We start from the raw sequence: 21,600 nt of genomic DNA, 5'->3' as shown, positions 1-21,600 counted from the left end.
AGAAGAATAAAGGAATAACGGAGCTCGGAGTAATTATTTCACAGTTTTAAGTAAGCGAGCAATTTAATAAGAAATAAGAAAATTCACCCGGAAGCAGCGTTGCAGGGAGAGGTATTAGTAGCAGAAAGAGAGCGGCAGTAATGCCACTTTACAGATCATTGCTACTTTTTATAGAAGCGGATTAGAAGAAGCGATTTTCCATAGAGAATAGAGTTTTCTCACATTTCATTGCGTTACTTCTGAACACGCCAAACCGCGCTGTTTGGCAATGACAGGTTTGGAGTTACTAGAATATGCCCCTAGAGTACTGTAAATTAGAGTTTGTACAAAGAACAGCTTATACTGTAATATGGTGACTAACTCCATCATTAAACTTATCAGTAAGATATGACTATGTATAGATTGCCGGAGAGGTGGGGAAGGGAGGGGGTGCATTATACAAACGTTACAATATATCAAGGCTTTAAACAAAGAACGTTGGACGGAAATATATATGAGAGAATAAGAAGTGGTAGAACAAGAGTTCATCATGATATGAAACGGAGAGTGGAAGGATCAGGGAAAATGTGGAGTATTTCTTCACATTTTCCATCCTCATTTCCAGTGTTCACATGGTGGGTGTCACAGGGGACCAATACTTTTAACACTTTTTTACCTTACCGGGATCATTCACTAGGCAGGACAAGATTATTGAACAAATTGGGTTCATTCAGGAAGGCCCGCAGACATACATATATTGCATCAAATACCGAAAATACTGTCACGCTGTGCAGCCCGCAGACCAGTCCCCTGTACTGAGGTGGGGTGTAGAGTATACGCACCGACAGCAGAAGGGGCGTGTCCGGGATGTGGTGTAGTAGCGTAGCCAGGCCTGGATGTAGATAAAGAATGGTCAAGTACTTGCCAAGTCCGAGGATATAGAAAGTTCCGTAGTCAAAATCCGCAGCAGAGTCTGAGGGTCTTAGAGGTTAGAGTAGTCAGTAGGAAAGCCGAGTTCAGGAGCCAGAGGGGGTTTTCAGACGAGCCGGGTCAGTAGCTGTAAGGAATATACACAAGAGAGCACGACACAGGTTCCAGGCAACACAGGTAGCAAGGAGCTATGCAGAGCAAGGAAGTGAAGGCAAAGCAGGATATTTAAAGAGACAGTGACCAATCCGGACGAGGGGCATGGCGGAGGCGTGTCGAGGAGCTGCTCGTGAGTGGCTGAGAGACCAGGAAGTAGTAGAGCATAGTTGAGAGTCTGTAACACCAATGCCAGAATCCAAGATGGCGGCAGCAGAGTTCAAGGTATGCACTGGGCGGCGGAATGGGTAGCGACGGGGGCAGGGGCAGCAGCCGCTGCAGTACTGGTAGTTGGTAAGGAGGGGTCACGCCGCAAAGGACGTGGCCCCCGATTTCTTACAAATACATACCAACTGGGGGTCTGGGGTGAGTCACTAGCCTCAACTAGGGTGCCCGCTTCAGTAAGGCTTACCCTGTCCGCTGAACGTCCAGGAACATCCGGGACTCTTTTCATGAGAACCGCAAGACTCTCCCTGCTACATTCTCCACTCAGAACTTGGCCGCAAAATACGGGGCTTACCCTCAGCTCGCCCAGGCTTTTCACTGGCAACTCCGTGCCGATCGCTCTGCTATTCAGAGCAGAGCACTTTCAAAAAGGCCACCATCGCTTCATCGGCTCAAGCCTTAGGTTTCTCTGGTTCTCTGGTCGGCCAGTTCACTTAGCACCGATGGTATCAGATGCAATGCCTACTCACTAGATGGTAAAAGTAAGCAGGCAGTGGAAATATTAGAGAGTATCCCCTCTCGATGCTGTAAGCTGCTTCCTGCTCCCGGGCGTCTCCGGTGGTTTGTGTGCGTCAGCCTGCGTGCAGGACCTCACACGATGCACTGGAAGGGACGTGCAGCTATTCCGGAACAGCAGAAGCAGATTCGGCTCTCCGTCACAAGCGGTAAACTAGCTGGATAGCAGCAAACGCAGATTCATCTGTTTAGTGGAGGGAATCGCCAAATACAAGGTGCTGAGGTGCTGGAATCGCCAACCCTACGCGTTTCGAAAGCTAACCGCTTTCTTCCTCAGGGGTATATGATATTAAAAGTCCATAAAAGTCCCTTAAATAGAGTGTCCGTAATTAATTGAATTATTTTCACCTGCAGACTTATGCACATGCGCAGAAGAACAAATGAGGTAGTTCATGGGCAATGTGGTATAATCAAGCACATGCGCAGTCAAATAGTACATGTTGATATTGAATGTATGTAACTGTCTTTTTTCAGGTTTTTTTATTGTATTTATTTATTTTTATGTTTTTGATTGCCCATTGACTGCTAATGTACATTTTTTGTTAAATGCTTGTTTTGAATTGATTGTTATTTTTTCTTTCTTTTTATTGTTTTCACTAAATTGTTTGGTATGTGAATGGCTTGTTTTTAGTACATTTGAGGATTTGTTAGCGGGCTTATTTCTTGAATTGGTTGGTTAGGTGTTTATTTAGTTGCATTGTAGTATTTTGGTATAACATAATTTTTTTTTTTTTTTTGCTGTTTTGGTGTTAGAGTACATTTAATGATGTGTAGTTGAGGCTTTTTAGTTCTTTTATTCTTGTGAAATTTAGGTACTTGCGTAATTCTTTTATTCTTGTGTGTTTTTGGGCTTGATGATTTTTATTAGGTTGCCCATTGACTGCTATAGTGGCTATCATGCCCATATTATATGGGCATAATGCACCACTGTGCAAATCAATGGGTAGAGGGTGGGTATAGTGGCCCCAGGGTGGGTGGTTAGGCCTCCTTGGTGGGTAGCAGGGGAGGGGGTTTAGCCATTTAATTATTATAATGGTTACTAATCGATAAAGTGATTAAGGGGCCATTTTTTATTGTACTCTTGCTGCCAACGGAGGACATGGGCCTGGAGGATGGTGATGAGGACACCCTTCATCATGACAGGGGTAAGTAGAAGATCTGAAGAAGTAGTATCATATACAAAAGGCGTAGGATATATCTTTTTGACTCTTGTATGCCATTATTGGCCAAGTGACTCTATTTGCACTTATTCTGATCCCTGTGTTATCGCGCATTGCCTCCGATTACAGCCTGCCGGTCACATATCTGTGACAAAGGTCTTATTAATGTCAGTGGGAGCCGCATGGAGACTCGGCTGGGATATTTTCCTGTACACAAGCTGGTACTGTGCAGGAGCCTTTCAACCCCTAGCTAATATTAATACCACTAGCACCGGCCCCACAGCGGAACCACCGGGACTTTCTGACTGTGGACTCCAAGATTCATTTGTACAGAAAAAGTATTGTAATAAAAAACCTCAGCAAAATATACATCTGCCATTTTACTTACAACCCATTATCCTTTATGTATTTTTACATCATGCTTGTAAAATCCCCTTATTAAAATATGGTACACTCATATACTGCAGTTCTTGCCTATTCAAATATCCTTTAAATAATTGGGTTAATTAATGCTATTTTTATAGCTACTATGTTTGTACAGTATCATAAGAATAATGTGTTTACATCATAACAATGGGTAGCTTGTTTATATTGTAGCGCTTAAGAGGTAAAGCCTCCTGGTTAACCCAGCAGACATGTCTTCTCAATGTCAGGTACATTCTCCTGTCGCATAAAGCACACTTCTTGTTCCTGGAGAATTGATGATGATCCAGCACCTCTGGCTCTTTCGTTATGGGTTAGGTTGGAATCAAAATAAAAATGGTGCAATTGTGGGGCAAAATAAACTGCACCAGCTACGTTAAAGAAGAAATCCTATTGTTTTTCAGTGGAATTTATTCTTTGATATTGTACATACAATGCAGATTGTTTACCCCATAATTGCACTATTTTTGCTTTACTACATACAGGCCTGGGTCATCCTTTCACTTAAGGGCATATGTATCAAGGCCAAAGTGGTATAATTCTGTGGCAGATACTCTGCCATGGCTATGAGAAATTAAGGTTTTGAGGTCAAGATTTTAGGTCAGACTTGGTTGTTTCTCTATTTCTTCAGACATAATTGAGGTGAATACATTACTGTGGTCACCGTACAGTGGTTTTCACGATATGTCTGCATGTTTCAGGGTTTCTTTGTACATTTCTGTATGGAGTAAATACTAGTGGGGAAGATGTATTTTGATTTTCACGCCCTACACCGTTTCCTTCTTCTAACTGTGTCACATGAACAAAACAAGCAACAGGTTTTTTTTTACACAGACCGTTAGCCAGGGAAGTTTACTGGTAGCAAAATTTGAAACAGTAACACACGTACTGCTGCGGCCGAGTTTATTCGAGCATTTGCCCGTTCTCGGCCGCAGCAGTAACCTGGCGCGCGCCGGAGGGTGCCGGGCGCGCGCCGAAGCAGCGGAAGAGCGCCCTCCGATCGGGGTGCTCTCCCTCCCGCTGCCGGGTCCGCCGGGTCCCCCGGTACCCCCTGCCGCCGTCCCCCACATCGCGGGACACCAGGGCTCCCTCGGGGAGCCCTGGACGCGCGTGCAGGGGGCGCTGGCACCCGATGACGCGTGACCGCGCATCGGTGACGCACGGCACGCCGAGGGAGTGGGGCTAGCAAGCCGGGGCATCCCCCGGCTTGCGGAACTAGCCCTGCTCGGATTAATTGTGTCGGTAGTGTAGGTGCAGAATTCATCAAAAGATCCCATTTTAATATGTGTCATTCAACTCCCTCACCCCATGTGTAAAAACTCACCCAGATTATTTATTTATATATATAATTAGATGGCTTCATACTAACCTTCACAGGGATTAGTAAAGTCTAATCAATAAAATAATAATAATGACATGAAATGCAAATTTACCCAAAAAAGGCAAGTACCTTTGTAGCGATACAAATCATACTGTATTGATAATGTAACAGTGTTTCCCCACCCTCTGGGAGATGCCCCTGTTACCAGGTGTATCGTGCATGCTATTTGTTGGCTCACAGAATACTGTGTGGTCCGCCGATGGTTGTTGGGACTACAGGACAGTCTTCTGGGGTATATACCCGACATTTACTCCATGGTACACAGCGCCTCCATCTGCTGTAGGCTCCAGATGTATGGAGCAAATCTCCCACAGTAGAACGGTTTCCTCTCCCCCCAGTAAGATCACACACCAGAGGCGAGGTATAGATAACTTGCACCAGCTTTATTCTTCTGCAACCACAATAGTATCCAGGCAGTCCTGCCCAATACAGGCACTGATCTGTCTCCAGACTTGGGATGGTCCCTGAGCAGTCCCTGCTATTCCCCAGCCCTCTAGCAGGACCAGGAGAAAAGGTAATCACTCACTCTCCCCCTTAAGGATGAGGACCAGAGCCTGCCAGTGCACAGCAGCCCATGTGTGATACCTTGTCTCTCTCAACGGTAGAGACACTACTGAATTTGGGGTTGCAACTCCCTTAAGTATGAGTAGAGGAAAGGTACTAGGTCTAAACCCATGACTGGGCAGAACACAGAACTAGTCCCACCTCCTCCCCTGCCACTCAAGGGAAGCTGCCTGTGTGGGGAATACCCATAATTGGTACTAGCAGTGCCTATTCTTACATGGACTTGCATACCAGTAAGGGCAGACTACTAGCCACACCAGGCATGGCTACATTTATGTATGAAGGAATCTCTCACATACCCACAATGATAGCTAAGCCGACCTTTCTCCATTTGTACTATGATACTGGCTAACCGATTCTACCTGTGCAGAACATATTAATACACATTTCCATGGGCAAATTATCCAGCTGGACAGCTAGGGCTAGGTGAAAGAAGTGTGTGAGATTTACCCTGTCAGTTCCTCTCTTGCACTTTATTGAATAGCATATGAATAATGAAGTTGGAGCTTTGCTAATTTGCATTAAAATGTGCATAACACATGGAATTTAAAACGCCAAATGAAATTTCTACCTATATACCTTTCCCACGGTTTGGGCTTGCGAGTCCTGTAATGAATACAGCAAGATTACTTTTTGGGCGATGTTTACAGTTTAATTAATATGTCCCAATGTCACAGGAGACCAGTAGTTTTACCTTCCGGGATCAATTCACTAGGCAGGACAAGGTAGTGCAATAAAATGGGGTTTATTCTGGTGAGACCAGCAGACAAAGGGGACACAAAATACAGGTATACACACTTAACTGGGGGTCTGGGGGGAGTCTCCAGCCTCACTAGGTGCAGAACGCCTGCTTCATAAGGCTTACCCTGTCCCCTCCACATCCAGGAACACCACAATACTCTTTTGGGAGAGCTACCTGGCTTTACCCGCTGACAACGACTTGGATAAAAGCTGGAACTTGGACGCGATCTGAGAACTTGTCCTCAGCTAGGCTAGGCTTCTCCGGCAACTCTGTGCCGAGTGCTTTGCTATTCGGAGCAAAGCACTTTTTTTTTTAAAAGCCCGCCAGCGTTTCACCAGGGAGTCTTTGTCTCCAGACGCGGTACTCCGCCATTCCCCACTCACTAAACGGCCTGACACCTCTCAACTTCCACCCTGCTCTTTTATCCCACATCTCTATGCGGACATCCTGGCTACTCCTCAGATTACGAGGACTGTCTGTATAGAGATGAATACACACTTTAAAACACAACTTTTATCCTCTAACCTGGGCTCGGGAATACAACTGTTACACTAAGCATGGCGGGCGGAAAATACAGTATTTTAAAGGGAAGGTATTATGGGGACAACATGCATACGCGTACCCGCAGACCAGGCGTGGTCTGCGGGTAAAATGGGGGGACAACCGGTACCTTTGCCCCCCAACCTTGTACACATGTTTTGAATACATTTTCACCCAAATATCCCCCTTTAAAATCCCTCCACCGAAATCCCAGGTTCATTGAAAGTCATTCTGGATACAATACATATAGTGTCCCGGGCTTATGGTACTGCCAAACTACCGGGGCCCAGTTGGGCTTCACCTTTATTATAAAGACTGGCTACTCCAACCGTCACACCCATTGTTTCAAAATTGCAATAGCCATTATCTTTTGCTCAAGTTGATGGCCATTAATAAGTTGTAATGGTTGTTGCACTTCATGGAATATACAGTGCAAAACGGTGACTTATTTTAATTGTAAATTAAGAAAATGATTTTAATAAAGCTATTACCTTATATCTTTTTATCCTACATGGAGAGATGGACAAACCAGTCCAGATTTATCTCCCATCTTTTTTAGACCAAATGCATCTGCAGATCAAGCACTAAAACAATGCGCGTGGATTAAATCCAAAATCCACTGTTGGATCCAATCCAGGCGGAATTTAAAGAATCTGATCCGCGGAGTCCACAATCCGGATAGGTAAAAATCCCCACACGGATTAATCTGAGGAGAGAGATATCCCTCCCCCACCCCTCCGTCCCCTCGGATTAATACATGTCCATGATTTTAAAAATCCACCCACGGATTTCGGATTGCTATCTAAAATAAAATTAAAAAGCCAAAACAGCAGATTGGCCTTTGTGAGACTGATTTGCGGAGCAAAGGAACCTTACGGTCCGAGGCGATTCCAGATCATCAAAAAATAAAATTGCCGATGTCTTCCTGCATGTCAAAGTTTGCATGTTGAAATGATAATTATTTAAACCATTCAAAACTCTCAAAGTATGTGATGTGTAAAAATATACTTTACATAACCAAATCAGGGCATTAAAAGTCTTTCTGAAGATATATATTAATAGTTATGTAGCAGGGTCCCCTTTCTTACCTCCTGGGGGGTGATTAACTCAGTTGCTCGGGAGAAGCAGTAGAGTTGCGTCGGCCATGTTGTGGTTGGTGCAGCCCCATAGACAAAAACTATGTGTAGTGCGGTGGCAATCTTGGGGTTGGCGCCGCCTGACGGGGAGGTCCTGGCAAAGCAGGATTTTCTCCGCGGACTGGCGACGGCATGGGTAGTTGATCCGGAGCCTGCAGAGAGGAAGGTAGTGTCCATGGAGCTAGTCAAGCTCCTGGACTAGGCAGAAATACTACCCTTAGGCCCCAGGCAGTCCCTTCACCTTAGCGGAGTGTGTCTGGCCTGGCCACACTGCTAGAGAACTCCCGTTAGTGAGCGGTAGCAGTGGAGCAGGACCAGAGTCAGGAGAGGAGTTCCTCCTGAGGATGTGCCACCGCGCAGCAGTCGGACATAAGGCGTGAGGGGCTGTTGACGGAGACCCCGTGACATGGGACCCTGCCGCTGATCATCCTCCGTCTGGAATTATTCCCTGGTCAAGGCCTCCTCCGCAAGGGGGAGGGTAGTGGTGTCCTCAGACATACATTGGGCAAGGGTTGTTTGCTGGAAAACAGGTTATAGGTGCCCAAGCACCATCAGTATTATTGGGGCTAGCTACCCCATGATTGTTCTTATTGTTATCCCTGTATTATTTTTTATTATTGGTCTATATGGCACTACCTGAACCTTCTGTGGGACCACTGTAAAAGAGTTATTGTAACCCTGTTGTGATTGTGTTATTGGGGTATACCATAAATGTATACGTGTTCCTATGAGGAGTCATCCTGCTGCGCGGGATCCTCATGGGTGGAAGCGCTGCACCAGAGAGAGAGAGAACACCCACGGCTCCCCAGGAGCGGAGGCTCGGGCCTTCCGTAAGTCTAACAGGTACAGGAGCACCAGTGACCGTAATTACTGCTATTTCTCTTAGGGATAGGGAAAGGGTGTTACAGATATATATAACTTGTATAGTTTTGCTAGTATAGCCAGGTGAGACTGAGGCTTCCAAAACTCAATGTGACCTCGTTGTAAACATTTTATTCAGTTTTATTTGAAAAATAAGTTAATACACATGAAAAATGTAGGTTTTCTACCTAGGTTTAATAGCATTGACTTGGCTCTACCTGGCACCCTCCTGAGAACAGAAAGTTGGGGGAAAGATCTGTGAATGAACATGGCAACCTCTCAGTGTCAAGAGGAGAAATATGATAACCCTCACAGGTAAGGTGATCGTACGTACAGGTTAAGCCGGAACTGTCCCGGATTTTTATTACATGTCCCAGAGCACCGACAATTTCCTCAAACTTGGTCAACTGTACCAGTTTTTAGCTGCAGGGGGAGTAAGTGGGAGTGTGTGTGTGTGAGAGAGAAAAGGAGGGAAGAGAGAATGGGGGATTGGGAGAGAGAACAGGGGGAGGGAGAGAGGTAATGTGGGGAGGGAGGGAGAGAGATAATCGAGGGGGGGAGTGTGTGTGAGAGAGAAAGGGGGGAGAAAATGATGGGAGAGAGGGAGAGAGAGAATAGGGGAGAGATAGAGAGAATGGGGAGAGGGAGAGAAAAAGAGAGAGAGGACAGTTTGTGTTATGTTTGAAATAAATCAATAATACAGCATGAATTGGGACACTATTAGACAAATACCATTATAATAGTTATTTTTGAAGTGATGTCATATGTTTTCTGAATAATTTGTTCTTGTATGCTGGTTTCCACCTTTGAGAATGTGGTCACCGTGTTCACGTGTATCCCCTCCCATGACAGAACCTCTTCCCCTTTACACACTTCTCGTTCTCCTATCTCACTTCTTATTACGCCCTTTGCTTAACGCAGATTGTGGTAATTGCCTTCCTGGTGACATAAACTGAAACCTCCTTATGTGACCCTTCGAATTACATGTACTAAGTCGTGCTAAGCCATTAGACATGTAACCCCTCTGTTAACTAACCGCAGACTAACCTCTAACTGCTGATGCGGGGGCCTAAGCTCTACTCCCCATTAGTGCTGGGCGTATTTACCAGCTGAGCCCATGATCATATGTCAGACAAACCTGCACGACACCAGGGTAGTTATCACAATTTTATGAACAATAGAACAGGTATAAACACAACACTTAAACCATCACAACAAACTTTGCTGTTGGGGATCAGCACAGTACCATTGTTACACTTACAGTACAACCCCAGCACTGTGTAATCCTAGGTATTTGAGAGTCTTATTTTACCCCTGGCAACCCTGTGCTTAGAGAATCCTGGTATATGTGCTCAGAATTGTTTGTAATTATCCTGCGTGCTTCTCTGCAAATGTTCTTAGCCACACCTTTCCACCCCTACAGCACCCCCTCCCCCCATGCTGTCCCTTGTCACCGTTTTGTTACCCTTCCATGTCTTCAAACACTGCTTTATCACCCCACCTTATCTACAGTACATCTCAGTACACCCAGTATACCTGAATGGCTATATCCTGTAGCAGTTACTGTAGCTCTTGAAGCAGTTATTGAGCTTCACACAATGGTCTCCTTACCCGCAATGTGAGAAGACAAGCTATATGCAAGCAATGAATACTGTGTCTGTCATGTTAGACACGCCAACATGTTCTGGACAGAATAACTAATCATGAGAACCTTGATCTCGCACATTAATAATTAATCCCCAGAGGGCAAACTGCAAATAGTGAAATGTCAAATGCACATAGCAAAGCAAAATTCTATTTCTTACAACAGAGCTAGACCATAAACCCATCCAGCTTCAGGTCACCAGGTAAGACATTAACATCTTGATAATATATACCTGCTCCCCCGTCTCTCTGGGACGTAAACAATGACATGTACTGTATGAGTGATCGGCAGCTAACGTCCTGGGGGATATACTGTGGCTTATTGAATACTGTGTCTGCAAATGTGACAAAATATAATAAATCTGGTGATAAATATTTTATATATTTAACCTTAAACTGTGGAGTAAGGGTATTTGTGTCTATGCTAAAGTCGCTCAATAAAACGCTAATTATCATAGTGATGTTGTTTTCTCTAGCAGCAAATCTGTATCCTTCAGTGGCTCAATGTGACAAACAATACACCCGAAAATTTAAAGACAAGTTACATTTTACAATATATTCCATTAAATAAGAGGTCTTCTAGTGCTGGAAAGTACCGAACTCTTCGAGGTGTATAGCACTGCTTAGCAAATGTGGCCCACAAGACCGCCAGATGAGTTTTTACCCCATTCTGCGCCATCTATCAACATTTTCAATTCAACATGTCCACAGGGCCACATAAAAAAGGTGTTATTTTGGTAAACAGCACTTTTAAAAATTGGTCCATATAACCAGACAATTTCTCAAATTTAAAATCGGAACTCCCTTATGTCTTACCTCTATTTTTCTGAGTTGAAAAGGTTATACCCTACAGTAGTCAGGTCCGCCAAAAACTGTGTGTGCTTTATCTGCATTCCAAAATGTGGCGCAAGAAATGCATTCAATGGTGCCATATTGAATCCAGTATTTTAATGTAAGCCATTGTTTTAGGGCCCAGGAGCTGAATATACTTCAATTTTCTTCTCTCCTGTGTATTTTTAAAAATCCTCTTTGAGTACTAATATGCATGTCAGACAATGGGGCTTATTCTAGAAGCTTCGAAATGGAACTTAACGAATTTAAAGTGCACTTTACAAGAGATTTTGAATGTTTTGCTGTTCTGTAAGCCGTTATCACATGGGAACAGCTTTTTAGATGCGTTATCACTCTTGCTCTGACTATCCGATCGATTAATGCAAATCGTGGCTAAATTATTCGCTTTTCTTTACTCCTCCTAATGGGTGGCGAGATAGGAATTGCAATTTCCTTATCCTGAGCCCGAGACCTAATCACGTCCTCCCCGAGTTCATCACACTCCTGAATACAAACACCCTCAATATCAAACTCACATGCGAAATTAAGACTGACTCCCTCAATTTTCTGGATCTCACGACTTATAAAGATAAATATGTCAATCTGACGACGACTCCCTAATACCGCCACTAATGCAGTAGCATCCTCAGAGCCGACACTCATCATCCACCTCACCTAATACACAATATACCTGTTGGCCAATTCCTACGGAATTGCACTACAGAAATTGAGTTTACTACACAGACAGCTGCCATGACCACAATTTTCTTGGAGCACGGTTATAGCAAATATTTCCTCAAAGAAGCCTTTGAACGCGCGAAAGCAACTCTGAGAAACCAGCTTTTAGATCCTTAACATCCAAACAATGATGACGCCAACGTGATTAAATTTAATGGCACCGTCAACAACAAATGGAGCCATATCAATAATATCCTCAAGAACCACTGGCATCTCTTGCTACAAGAGGACGACCTGAAACATTATTGTGAGGAGAAAAGGTGTGTCCCCCATTACAGGTCCTTAAACCATCCCCCACACTAGTGAGTCACAGTGCCCGCAATCTCAAGAACCATCTTGTCCACAGTCACCTCTCCAATATCCCCATTTCCACCTGGCTCCATCTAAACCAGTTGGCTCTTTTAGATGTGGTAAGTGCAGAGCATGTCTCCTCATGCTACCCATGAAAACATTCAGGAATTGGAATAATTCCAAGCAGTTTCCAATACGTTTTTAATCAACTGTCAGACTTGTTGTATTAGCTACATGGCTAATTATGACAGTGGAATGAAATGTGGGAAAACCCCAGTGTCAACACTAAGATGCTGTTTTTTTTACCATGTGGGCTCAGTCCGGAATAAACACTCCACCAGCAAGACACATAAATAATGCCCATAACGGCAATCTCAAGGGCCTTATATTCTATGGCATTGACCACTCTGTCACGGGTGACCAATGCTTTTAACACAAAAATACCCGGATCCTTTGATTGAGCAAAGCAAGAGATAAAATAAATTGTAATTTATTTACAGAATGAACATACACACGATTATTTGCAAAAAACACTTGAAATACACTTACTGGGGCGGGGCAAAACAAAATCTTCTATTTCCAAAACGAAATCTTTAGAAATAGTCTTTAGGCACAATTTCCCAGGAGGGAATGACGTTTTGACTTTAATATTATTAGTTTAATGGGAGGTCCTTGCCAATTAGGGAGGTACCTTTGACAAGCGTCATTTCCTATATAAGTTCCGGTATTCGTGGGGATATTCACTCTTTGAAAAAGTCTTTCTATAGACGAAACGCGTCAGAGTGGTGCTTGTATGCTCACTGTAGCATTTAAATAAAGTTTTTTACTTTTTCAAGCGTTGGTTGTGTGGAGTGCTGTGACCACGGTTACCAATCCCCTCCCTACTTACGTCACTTCCGGATAGGAGCACGCCGACACCACGAGGAAGCAAGATGGCCACCGGAGCATTCTGAGCAGCTTGCAGACCGGGTATCGTGAGCAACGAACTATACATTTAAAGCCATATTTCTATCAGGCAGCTTTGAGGCTAAACGGCACCGGTTTTTGATTTACCTCGGGGTCTTTTCTTTGAAGAGGCTCCGCTGTATCTCTAAGGATTGACCAGCCCACTGCCTGTATCATCATTGCTTTTCCTCCATCAATATTACAGAAGTTATTATTTTAGTGGTGTCAGCTCCAAAATATATTGGAAGATTGCAGATTCTGTACCTTTCTGTGGTTTGGAGACTCAGTACTCCAAGGGTTAATACCCATATGTTCCTATTTACAGAATGAACATACACACGATTATTTGCAAAAAACACTTGAAATACACTTACTGGGGCGGGGCAAAACAAAATCTTCTATTTCCAAAACGAAATCTTTAGAAATAGTCTTTAGGCACAATTTCCCAGGAGCGGGAGTTATGCGCGAATAAAGACGAAAACAGTCTTTAGATAGGGGCGCCTCTCGCAAACCCCTGTTTGTCCTCCGCAGCTGCTTACTTCATTCTACTGCCGTAGAATTGGTTCTGGATTCCTTAGTTCTTACGAACTCTTGACTTGGGTTACAATGTTGCAAAGTTTAAAAATCCAGCTTAGATTAATTTTACGCCCGATCAGCTGTAGGAATTTTTATGCCGTAAAAATCCCTATCTCGTTCGTGGGAATAATATCCCTACCTATCCCAGAGTTGCCCTTACTTGGCAAAACCTGGCAGAGGGCTTCATAGTTTTCTAAAGGCATGTGTGTACCTGGCACCTTTACTGCTTAGCATACCAGACTAAGCACCTTTTCCTAGCGACATTTTGGATATCTGGGCCATTTGCTAAGATGGGAGATATTTGAATTACCCCTCCCCACTTCATACCTGTAGTCGGCTAATGCTTTCAACTACGGGCTTTTCCAGACATTGGGGAACCAAACCAGCGGGGTGGCTTAGAAGCCCTAGTTACATATGCATTGCTCACCTCTCAGGAATTTCCTGCCAAACATTTCTAAAGTAATTCACAACTTAAGTGTTTCCCTCCGTTCTGCCCGTCTGAAGGAAAATCCCCTTATGCCCATAATGTTAGGACTATTAAAATAGGGGGACTTTCATTCATCAATATTTATGAAACTTTATACAAATTGCGTTATAACCTATTTTATGATATTACTCCAGCGCCCACAGCAAATCTCAGCGCTCTAGGAACTTCCTAGCAGAAGTTAGCTAAATGCTTATGCGCTGTGCTGCTTTTGCTGGGTTTTAAAACCATTTTTCCTTTGCGCGGTTACAGGGAAACACTGTTATAGAAATAAATTGCATAGTAGAAATCCCATTATTCTCTCCACCTTATACCTGGTGGGAGACACACAGACATTTACATTAAAAGCATGGTTACTGCCATTACTAGGTTGAAGAGCTGACAATCACAATCCCCCAGTATGGCTCAGGGGCACACAGCCGGGAATAGTACCTTTATTTACTGGCCTGGGTACCCCTTCGCCGTCACACAACTGTCCCTCAAAAAGAGGACTGGGACAGGCTGCTGCTCCAGTGCTAGTACCGTTGGATTTTTGATCTACACACCCTTAATCCACATGGTTAAATGATGGTGAAAATATATGATCTTCTTTTGTTCAAATACCATAAAATCCTTCTAGTGTAAAAATAGTCTTCACCACAGGTTTCTTGTAGTTCCAGTTTTATTGTTGAGGCATTATTCAATAGCAAACTTCAGTCAGCAGGAATAAGATGTTACAGGTTACAGGTGGAGAGCAGTGTATTTGGTTAGCTGATGCTTTCTGCTCTGAGGTAATTTTCCTGAAGCATGGCATTTTCTAACTCTAAATTAACCTTTTAATATTAGTCTTGCTAGTACAGATGAAGATTCCGGTTTCCGACCCGCTCCCCAGGGACGCTCCGTTGGCAGTCCGCTGACTGCCCGCGGGGGAATTTGTGCCCCACGTGGCACCCGTTCACCCGTTACTGCTTGTAAAGAGCCGGATGAAGCATGCACATGCTTTAAGTGCGCGCAGTGGGGGGGGGTGGGGAGGGGTTCATGCTTGGGTGTCGCAGGAGGGTGAGTGGGAATTTGAGATATAATCTGCATGGAGAGATAAAGCACAAAGCATATATTCATTATTGAAGGTCATATATCTGCTGTCAGTGCTCCGGACCCTGGCTATCTAACTCCCGCATGTGCTCCTGTCCATGGTTGCGCAGACTAGGCAATCGACACAGACTACTACTGTACAACAAACGTGTTCCCATTTAAATTTCATATCTGCCCATAATCATCCATCTAACGAGCTGCCTATATAACAGAATCAACATACAGTACCTGTCCGTCCTAGTCCATGCCCGAGCAGCAATACCCAGCCATCAGCATGCAGTTCCTGATGCCACCGCTCTTTCCGCTCTGGAGGTGCTGAAATCCCTTGACTGGGAGCGAGTACCAAACGTCCTGGTACTCTTTTCGGCTTGTAGTTCCAGCCGCAAACGGTACGAAGTATTCTGAGAACTTGGCCAAGAAAAGTGTAACTTAGAAAAATTATCACCTAGAAATTTCTGAAGCCGGCTCGCGTCAATTTCTCACAGAGTATCTTTTGGTCAGTTCAAATTTGCCGCTGCTGTTGGCGCTTAGAATCTGAGGACTGGATTGGCTGCTGGGTTTCTTATAGTACTTCAAATTCATAAATGAAATACTACAACCAATCTGAGCCTGGGAGCTTTACAACCAGCCAATCAGAGGGCTGCCAGTCTTCCAAAGCTGGGCAAGCGGATCTTCTGAATGCAACGAGGGCATGCGTGAGTTTGTCTCCCTAGCCACTTGTTATTCAGAAGCCACCTGCTGGGTTAGGTGCCTCCAAGTCTGGGAAGCAAATGCTGGCCACGATGGCTGGTATTATTTCCCAGATGAGGGTACGCAACCTAACCATCCTGCCCAAATAGCTCTAACACCTCTGGCAGCACCTGTGACTTTGAAGAACGGACCTAGGTCAGACTCCGTGGCACCACAAACTGGTTGCCCACTAGCAAACGCCGAGAACCATCTTTGAAAGTCTCAGCTTATAACAGTGTAAAAAGCATTATACCTTACAAATATTCAAAGAACTTTTACACTTTTCATGGCTTAAATGCCTAAGTCTTTTTGGTGTTAGGGATAGAATGAGAACTTTTACTTTTTATTGCCACTAGCCATATGCCTAACACTCTGCAAACCTGACTTACATTTTAAAAAACCTCACAGCTTTATTACTTAGCTGGAGTACCCCCTGAACCCCTATACCAGGTTCTGGGTAACCTGGGAATTAACTGGACATCCCCCCTTATACTTGGGACCCCTGCACTGTTCTGTGGATACCTTGCATCCCTATGCCCCTTTTATCCTTATAGTCTGTGCTGAAGCAAGGACTCCTGCCGGTGAGCTGAAGAACGTTTTCAGGGTAGGATTTTGACCAGAGCATTGCGCCTATATGTATGTGAGATTCTGACCTGATTCACGGCTACATTATTGGGGTATCCAGCAACTCTGAAACCCGCTACATAGACACAATCTGACAACACTTTCTCTGCAAAACCCACCCTGAAACTCATAGCCTTGCAATCTCTGCTTGCTGGCACCCCTGGAAAGTCAAAATCATAAAAATTCTTTATTGTCGCATATTTTACATACAATGCATGGCAGTACATATACAACAGTTAGGCCCAAGAGCTGACACTCTAGAACCCCAAAACATGGATTGGGGTAACCAAGTGGGCTTGACCTTTATTAGTGAGCCTGGTTACCTCCTCACCATCACAGTCAGCTCAGACCCACTAGTCAGACATAAATATTAATTCCATACCTAACATCAACAGTACGATCTTGAGCCTGCTACTTCTAATGTGCAATGCCTATGTGTCATTATTAATTGCTACTTATCCAGACTCCTTTTCCTGAATAGCTATCCATTAACTATCATGTAACCTCTTCAGAATCTGGATAATTCCCAAGTCACAGTCACTGAGGGTTTAACGATGTGGCTCATCCCCTTGACCTGTGAACATAAATACCTGCAGCTAAGTTGGTTGGGCAATTACCTTTGAGAAAGCCATCCATGCGAAACATACGTCGGGTAGCCCACTGACGTCACTCCATCAGCGTCGCTGGTCCTAACAGGGATATTCTTGGTAACAGCTCTCCCATAACTAAGAACCTTCAATCCGTGTAATACGGACGCTGATAGTCACTCAATGCTTACCTGAGAGGTCCCATCTTGGGTAGGACACATTTGATAGGATATAAACACACAAAGAGAAAAAACGAATGGCGCACAGCTAGGGAGCCAGGTGTGGAATAAAAAACTTTTTCTTTATTGCAGCATGGTGAGAGACAAGTTCACCCCCTGGGACCCAAGGGGGTGAACTTGTCTCTCACCATGCTGCAATAAAGAAAAAGTTTTTTATTCCACACCTGGCTCCCTGGCTGTGCGCCATTCGTTTTTTCTCTTGGATGTACCTGGACTCTGGATCCTTTATGGCTGGCACGCCAGCAGAAGAACCCTGGAGATGACGTGAGTGGGGTTTATTGGTTTAGACTATTATAGTTAAGTTTTGACTGCTGTCACTGTGATGCTTACAAGTCTATATTTACCTACCCACTCCCACTGGTATCTCCAGGGTTAATATTTCATTGCTAATTCAATTGGATGGAATTACCGTGGGTTTGAGCACCCCAACCCTTTCACCTATAAACACACAAACCCTGCAGGCTCTAACCCCATCACCCACCACATCATATACAGATGCAGCCACCAGTATCCGATCACTTGCATGGGTAAAAACTAAGGCATCTCACAGTAAATGCCTCAACATGACTGTGAGATCCTAATTGCCCATCGGATTAATACAGCAGGGATCCCTGCAGTCCCATTCAGTCCCCCGCTGTGTTAATCCGATGGGCCATTAGTCTAGCTGCAAAAATCTCATAGAAATGTTGCAGTTTATTGGGAGATTGCCCCAGATTTTCCACGGCAAGTGATCTAATACTGGTGGCTGCATCTGTATATATATTTGTGTCATTAATTGTCAGCTGGTAACAGTTGTTTTGAGGTTGGAGGCCCCTCCTCCATGGGTTTAAGCCCCACTTTTAAGTAGAAAGTGTTTCCATTTACCTGTGCAGGACAGGTCTTTTAAGGCCATTCTCCCTCCACTGCAGAGGTAAATTAGAGTTTTCACAGGTAGTGTCAGGATCTGATTATTGGTCATGCCGTGACGTGGCTGGAGGCTTATAATGCTTTGGCCAAAGGGTTTAACTAAATGACCCTTACTCATGAGAATACTGTATAAACATTTAAGTATTTTACAATGTATTTTCTTTCACATTGGATGTACCATTGGGTATTTGTGTCTTTTATTTGATAGGGTATACCTTTTCCTTCCCCATCTGTCTAATCACTGTTTATCACTAACAGCAGGATTCAGTTCTATTCACCGCTTCAGTGCTTACCAGCAGAGGCGGGTCTGTGTATTTTCCGACGCTCCGCATTTGTGCCTAGAATTAATTGATTTTAACAGTGATGTCATGCTGACCTACATTCTGGTACTTCTGACTACCATAACAGATGTGTACTGGGCTCGTAGCACTGCCACTAATTCATTATCCTGCAATTTAGGATGGACGGAGCAACGACTTGGTCGCGATCGATGGAAATCATCTCAATTTGATTTTTCCGGCAACCGTAGCCTGACGTAACCGTCGCCTTCGCGTCGCCGGCACTATAAGCGTAGTCTTAGGGAGCAAGTGAGGAGGAGACCATGCACAGCTACAGTGTATTAATAGAGAAGGAGCAAGCATTGCAGAGGGCACATGAAAAAAGGGACTGGGATGGTGAGGAGTGGGGAAAAGATATGAGGTTATGAAGGTTGCGGTTGTTAGAAGAGATGGAGGTGTGGACGAGAACAGTAACAAATATGAAAGGGACCATGGAGAAATAAGCACTCCGTAAGTAGCAGAAGGTGGAAGAGTGAAAGGAGATGAGCTTGAGAACTATATCTTGAGTTAAGGGTTAGGGTTAGGGGGGAGAGAAGCTAATGGGAGCAGAGAGGAGGAGTGGAGATGCAATACATATCAAACTATAGTTATGGGTATGTAGCCATCCTGTAAAATGGACTACAGTCATCTCTCCTGCTGACAGTAAGGCCTGGTAAGTTATGGGCATGCCAGCAGTAATCATGGAGGTTTGCCCTCACACCCTGGTGAGGTGCCCTATGTATGGATGGGAGTAGCCACATACTCTGAATCCATTTTTAGTGATGTCAGAGTTGTGCCTGCCTCCAGAGGATACATAAGGCATGGCACTGCTCAAAAGTTAGAGGTTGCAAAGTTGGTTGTAGATGTTGGAGTAAGGAGCAAGTCTGAGTACAGACTTGGGAGGAGGCGGCTCACTAGACTGTGACCAGGGACCTGGCACAGGGAATATCTCCCTGAGGGGAGATAAGGAATCCATCAAATTGGGAAGATATACCTTTCAAAGGGAAGCGCGGTGAGCATGAGCGGCTGAGCACAACCGCTGTGAGGGGCAGCTGGCCCACCTCACCTCAATAAAGATGATCTTGTTCAATCATACCCTCATGTGTAAGCGTGGAATAATTACACAGAGGGATGCACCACAGAGGAGTTCCTCACCAGGACCATCCACAAGCGGACGCTGGGATCCTGATGAGGTGGAGGCGCTGCACTGGATCTAGGTAGGACTCAAGTACACTACCTCAGCTGCCTGTCTGGGTTGGCAATCCCCACACAACATCATGCGGGAGACTCAGGAGTCCTGTTGCCAACAGGTGCACCACCAGACACTACACAGTAATGGGGACTGGTTAGACCACAGGTGCCAATGTCCGATTGGGTGGGTCAGGCTAGGCCAGAAAATCCGTTACAGGTAGAAATGGGAAAATCCGCCCAAACCCGCCAAAATCTGTTTCCTGAAATTTCACGCATTTTACACTTTCGCGGTATAAAATCCGCAAACGGATTTGGTCGATTTTAATCCATGCGGATTACTCAAAAACTGCCATTGGATCAAATCCGCGGATTCAGCAACTCGTTGGCAGATTCTTTAAAATCCCCCGACGGATCGCTGAATTCACGGATTGGATTCCTCAAATCTATCAACGGGCTGTGGCATCAGCAGAGTGTAATAATAATACAAAATCCGCAAACCATGAATCGCCCTTTCTGAGATTGATCCGCTGAAATCTGCAGACTAAAGGTACAGGACGCTCCACTGCGGATCCCAACCGTGCCCCCAAAATGTGCACACCTCTAGTTATGGGGCAGACAGAAGGAAGGTGAGATCCTGATCAGCAGGATTGAGGCTGTAAAGACAAACAGTACCAGGGTAGACATGCAGGAGTGAGAGAATAAGCAGCAGATAGTTATGTACTGTATGGGAGACTAAAGAGAAGTACAGGATAGTATGTTAGGAAACAAGTGAAGGTAATGCAGCGCAGGAGACTGACATGGCAAAGGTTTCACTGCTTTAACCACAGGCCTCTCTGATAGACTCCCCTTCCCTGCCTGAGTAAATATATTGCAGGCCTCTCTGACAGACACCCCTTCCCTGCCTGAGTAAATATATTGCAGGCCTCTCTGACAGACACCCCTTCCCTGCCTGAGTAAGCGTATTGCAGGCCTCTCTGACAGACACCCCTTCCCTGCCTGAGTAAGCGTATTGCAGGCCTCTCTGACAGACTCCCCTTCCCTGCCTGAGTAAGCGTATTGCAGGCCTCTCTGACAGACTCCCCTTCCCTGCCTGAGTAAGTGTATTGCAGGCCTCTCTGACAGACACCCCTTCCCTGCCTGAGTAAGTGTATTGCAGGCCTCTCTGACAGACACCCCTTCCCTGCCTGAGTAAGTGTATTTCAGGCCTCTCTGACAGACACCCCTTTCCTGCCTGAGTAAGTGTATTGCAGGCCTCTCTGACAGACTCCCCTTCCCTGCCTGAGTAAGTGTATTGCAGGCCTCTCTGACAGACACCCCTTCCCTGCCTGAGTAAGTGTATTTCAGGCCTCTCTGACAGACACCCCTTCCCTGCCTGAGTAAGTGTGTTTTATTTATTTATTTATAAAAATGTTTTACCAGGAAGTAATACATTGAGAGATACCTCTCGTTTTCAAGTATGTCCTGGGCACAGAGTTATAAAAAATACATGGTTACGATAAAAGAACAGGGTCATACAGGTAATTCATAGACATTTCATGGACAGATAAAGTTGGAAAATTGGGTACAGGGGATAAAGGGCTTATGTGTTTCAGATAGAAATAGAGCAGCTTCAACATCACTTTAACATCAACTAACATCAGCGAACGGCAGCAAACGGCTCACGCCCTTTGGCTGTGCCAAAGGCTGTGCGCCTTTGGAGCAACGCAGATGTACGCTGGGTGGGTGAGGTTGAATCTGGTGCGTCTGTGAACAAAAAGATCTTTTCTTTGTACCCTTGGCTCATTAACATTCAGTGGGTGGGGTTGCCCATTCAACAA

General features: G+C 44.8%; 1 protein-coding gene across 2 annotated transcripts in view; it reads left to right on the top strand.

Annotated features, from left to right (window-relative positions):
- Positions 1–10,376: 10,376 nt before the first annotated feature.
- The window catches only part of PDZK1 (PDZ domain containing 1), a 125,328-nt gene continuing 114,104 nt past the window's right edge, over positions 10,377–21,600 (top strand). Inside the window, exon 1 of one of the 2 annotated variants that reach the window (XM_075593564.1) lies at positions 10,377–10,457. The gene's annotated coding sequence lies outside the window, so the exon portion shown is untranslated. The remainder of the gene's footprint in view (positions 10,458–21,600) is intronic. The other variant, XM_075593565.1, reaches the window with a different exon arrangement.

Source organism: Ascaphus truei, chromosome 3 (assembly GCF_040206685.1).
Source record: "Ascaphus truei isolate aAscTru1 chromosome 3, aAscTru1.hap1, whole genome shotgun sequence".
Classification (NCBI taxonomy): Eukaryota; Metazoa; Chordata; class Amphibia; order Anura; family Ascaphidae; genus Ascaphus; species Ascaphus truei.
The sequence above is the reverse complement of the archived record's forward strand: the minus strand, read 5'-3'. Positions and strand labels throughout refer to the sequence as shown.